Raw genomic sequence first — 4894 nt, 5'->3', positions numbered from 1 at the left:
TTTTTACTTTTTTGAAGAATCTCCATACTGTCTTCCATAATGGCTCTGCTACTTTACATTGCCACCAATAAAATGTAGACTTTTTAATATCAAAATGTAGCCAAAGTTTTCTTAAAAATGATATTAGTGAAAGCATTATATGATAAATTTTCTGAACTGTTCATTAACTTGAGAGGGAAATACCATCATGTATCTTTTGTTTTTCACATTAAAATGAACTCAGGCTCCTATTTGCCAGATTGTATATGTCAATATTCCTCTCTTATGGAAACCTTCTCTTCTGAATGATCTCAAAACTCCGGACTTTATGCATTTCAAGAGGCTAGCAGGCCAATATTTGCTTAAGTGTGACAAGGATGAACTCTGATCAGGTCCTTCCTGTCACTTCTTATTGATGCCATATTGGTAGCTGCAGACATATGGTCTTACACACCAGTTAGGTAATGCTATCAACAGATGGAGCCCTCACTGTTGATCCAGATCTTTGTGCATCACATTGAGCTTCCAGAGTTTTGCTTATTTCTTATTGAGTGACCAAGAGTCACTGGACTCCCAGTGTTGCAATTTTTAGTGTTCATATAATTTATTCCCACAGATAACCATTGTCTGTGGCTCAACCAACCTAAAAAATTAGAGCTCTTTAGGCATTTGCTCCTGTGGATCAAGAGCCACTGACTATTTTATTTTCCTTCGGATCTATACAACAGGTATTTAGTTAGAAAACTTTATTTTTTAACATTTGAAACACATCTTCATGAGGGCTCATAACTAGATTGCATACAGGAGTTACTAAAAGTCATCTCTAAAAGTGATTTCTTACATAGAAATTTAAAATAATCACGTCTAATAATATCCTAAAAATAAGATAAAATCACAATAAATATGAGTTTAAAATGTATAGGTATATAAAACTTTAGTATCTAAAAATATAAATATATTTATAATGTGTAAGTATGTATATGTATGTTTATACATATAAATATGTATGATATGTTGTCAATAGCATGTTTTGTGGACATTAAGAGATAATTTTTATTTTATTTTTAAATGTTTATGAAATTTTCTAAATGAACATACTTTACATTCATAAATATTCTAACATAGAATTACTTCCCTCAGTTGAAATACAGTAAATTTTAAATACACTCAGTTTGATTCATGATAAGAGGAAAGTGGTAGTTAATTGTACTGGAGACTACTGATTTTCCAGGTATTTACTATTTGTACAAATGCAAAGTTGGATCTTGTCTTTTCTTGCAAGTTGAATTTTCATATTTGTAAGCATACACACACATACACACACACACATACACACACACACACACACGACCCACGATTGTTAATTGTCTTTTTTTTCCCTTTTATTCTAGTGTGAGAAACTTAGGAAACACAGTCAAACCAAAAACAAGTAAGCTTTAAAAATACATTTGGATAGTATTCTCTTTCTCTGGAACATTCTTCTAATGTAATATTGTCATTAATGTCAGTACATATTAGATTTTTTTCTTGGAACATAAATGCATGGTGATGTAGTCATAGTAGAAATTGGAATCTAAGTTTTCAAATTCAAATTCTAACTTTAATCAACTGCAGTGTATCATTGTGATTAAAAGCATTGGAATTACAATCAGAGACATCTGGGTTGAGTCTAACTTTGCTCCTTACAAGGTTATCTTAGGTGTGAATCATTTATCTCTCTATGCCTTAATTAGTTCATTTATAAAATGGATATGTTAGAAGTATTATTCAGATTTAATGAAAGAAATGCATATAAGTGCTTAGTACGCATCAGGCAATTAACAAAGTGACTAGTTAACATTAGTTGGTATTATAATTACATTTTCTTTGCATATGTGCATGTTTCCATGATTTTCTTGTTATAAATTGTAAAAGCATAATTTCCCTTATAGGTGAGTTTTAAGATGTTAATAAGGCCATTTAAAATGTCTTGATATTATTTAATTTTCTATGCCTGGCACCAATATATGCCCTAGATTCATCATTATGAATCCAAACCTGTTGGTACAACTGTCAAGTAAGTTGCCAAAATGTTTTTGTTAACTGCCATTCATTGAACCTGAAATCCTAAGAAGGCTTTCTGATGTAGTAAGGCATCTATGTTTTATACTGTTTAAGAACTAATACCGTCACTGTTCTATTTTTATTATTAAAGATTAACCTTTTACTTTTTAAAGTACGAATATTGAATGTCCTGGAATGAGACAAACTATCTTTTGATCTGAAAAAGCATAGAGAGGCTCAATGCTGATGAAAGGTAGAAGACAAAGAAGAATAGGGGGAGCAGCATTCCTTCCTCCTTCACAAGAGGGACAGGATATCAGAGCTCTCCATACAGAAACTGAAGTATGCCTTTCTTTCTGAGATTTGAAAGGGAGAGATGCCCTACATTTAAATATCTAGAGTATATCTTCCATTTAAAAATGAACACAGCTAATCAACTAGAGAGGAAGAAGAGGGTAAAATAGCCTGTGAACAAGTCCTTTTTGTGGTGTTAAGTGAAACTAATTAGAATGAATACCACATATCTAATGAGTTTAAGAATTCCCCTTGGAAAAACTAACTGGTCTGTCCTTTACATAAAAAGAGTAGAGAGACCAGTGGGGTTATTTGCATGTAGTAGGGCGGATCTACTAACTGCCTGAATCATACTAATTTAATGGTCCTATTCAAAGTCTATCATTTTTTCATAATATGTATAATTTCATAAATGCAATATAGATTTATATATGTATACAATGTCAACAAGGAATCCCATCCGCAGTTCTTTGATTAGTCTCCTGACATATTTCCCTTCCCCACTCTCCAACTACTGACTGATAATTATTTTAATTTTTGATTAAAGGAAAAATTGTAAATAGCACAATATTCTCGAGCTACTTAGAGGAATATTAGAAAGTCAGAATTTATGTTCATGTTTGCTTAACTCTTCATAAAGTTAATATTATCACTAAAATTTCTATTTTCTAAGTATTGACTGGATTCATTTAGATTATATTAATGGATTTATAATTTTAAGAGTTAAAACTTGATGCTGTTTCCTGTTACTGGCAAATATTTGATTTAAAGAATGTCTTTGTTAGCAATAGTTTATTTTACACATATAGGTCTTTTGAAATTATATTTTGAGTAAATTTTGCCATTAGGCTTAAAGATTGACCATTTTATTTTCTTTTTTACTAATCTTAGTATTAGAAGTGTTTGTTTCAAATTATGCTGAAAAGCAAGGACGCTTTTTGTTATGTTTCAGGAGACTGTGTAGAAAGTTTCCATGGGATTAATGAATACTCACTAAAAAACAAGGAGCCTAGTATTCTGCTTCATAAGAAGCATTCCTCATCATTGTCACTCACGACCATCTCATTGCTGAACCTGGTAGCTCTCAGAACTCACTTTCCAACCTGTTATGAGCATTTGGCACAGTCACTTTCTCCCTCCTTGAAGCACTTGCTACCTATAACTTCGATTCCACTCTCAGTTTCCCTCTGACTTCACTAATCACTTCATCTGGTTCTCTTCTTCCAAACGTTAGACCTCTTCTCTTTACCTAGAGGTCCTGCCCTATGTAACTCATACAGTGTTTTGAAGAGTTTGTGATATTTGTTATTCTGTGGCAAAGTTGTTAGTAAAACTATTGCTTCCCATATTTTAAAGGATAGCAATGGGCCTATTTAACTCTCATTCCCTATATGGAAGGAAATCTTCAGAATGCTGTTGTCTTGCTGTTTCTTATTGCTTTCAACAAGTTCTTCAGTGGTGAGATGAACTCAGGCTAGAGCTAGCCAACCTGCAAACAGAGGTGAAAGGGAATATTGCTTTGATAAAAGGAGGCGCTATCTGCCTGCAGCCTGTAATTGAAACTGATTGGGAGTATGATAAGTCAGGACCATGCAGGGAACAAAAATCTGACTGTTTTGCTATGTGGAGTGGAAGCAGTTTCATGCCATGGCTACAAAGCAGTAGTCTTTGTAGGAAATATCACTTTGGCCTAAAGACTTTTTCAAGCATTTTCCTTTAAAAGTTAAGGCAAGACAATGGGAGCAACTTCAGCAGCAAAGATCAGATTAAGGATAGTACTTTACCATTGTTGTCAGTCGTAACCTCTGCATGTGCTTCACTTCCTCTTAATTTTACTTCTGATTCCAGCCTCTGCTACAGTGAAAATTTCTGTGTAAGATTTTCTGTGAAAGAAAAGAAAATTTCTGTGTTAATCTTACTTTGTTTCCAAGGAAATAAAACTAATAGGATATACATCTATATCTTTCTGTATATCTATCTTTTCTTCCTTCCCTATTCAATTTCCAACCTCTCATGTTTGCACTTTGCAAACAGATTCTTAAATAAGCTACTGGAACAAAGAAAAATCTTGGGCTCTGTGTTGGGTGTAGGGAAGACCTACCTAAAACACTATCCATAATTGTACCTTCAGAGAACCTCAAGAGAGTTGAGATGCAGTGGAATGAGTGCAATACAGAGGCCAGTACATGTTCTGAGGTTGAAAAAGTTGTGGCTACATGAGAACTTTGCCTGTGGTAATTTGCACACGGAGTTAACTGGAAACAAATCTCAACTCTATCAAGTGTTTGAGGGACTTGCTTGCCAATGACACTGCAAGCCTGACTTAACACAATGTCTGATTCCTAAACCTGCAACAGCAGTAAGTGGCCTGTAAAAGCCCTTAAGAATACCATTCTTTTTAAAGTGCATGTCAAATATAGCTATGGAAGATAATGGGCAAAGAGTTATCTGCAGAAAGTGGAACCTGCAGCTGCCAAGTAGCTAATAAAGAAATTGATTCTACTTGCAGAAAAGAGCATGTTTGCTACTGCTGTCCAATGGGATGTACAACTTGCCATGACACCTTTCTAAATGTGAA

This window comes from Macaca mulatta, chromosome 8 (assembly GCF_049350105.2).
Source record: "Macaca mulatta isolate MMU2019108-1 chromosome 8, T2T-MMU8v2.0, whole genome shotgun sequence".
NCBI classification, from domain to species: domain Eukaryota; kingdom Metazoa; phylum Chordata; class Mammalia; order Primates; family Cercopithecidae; genus Macaca; species Macaca mulatta.
This window is presented reverse-complemented; position numbering follows the sequence as displayed.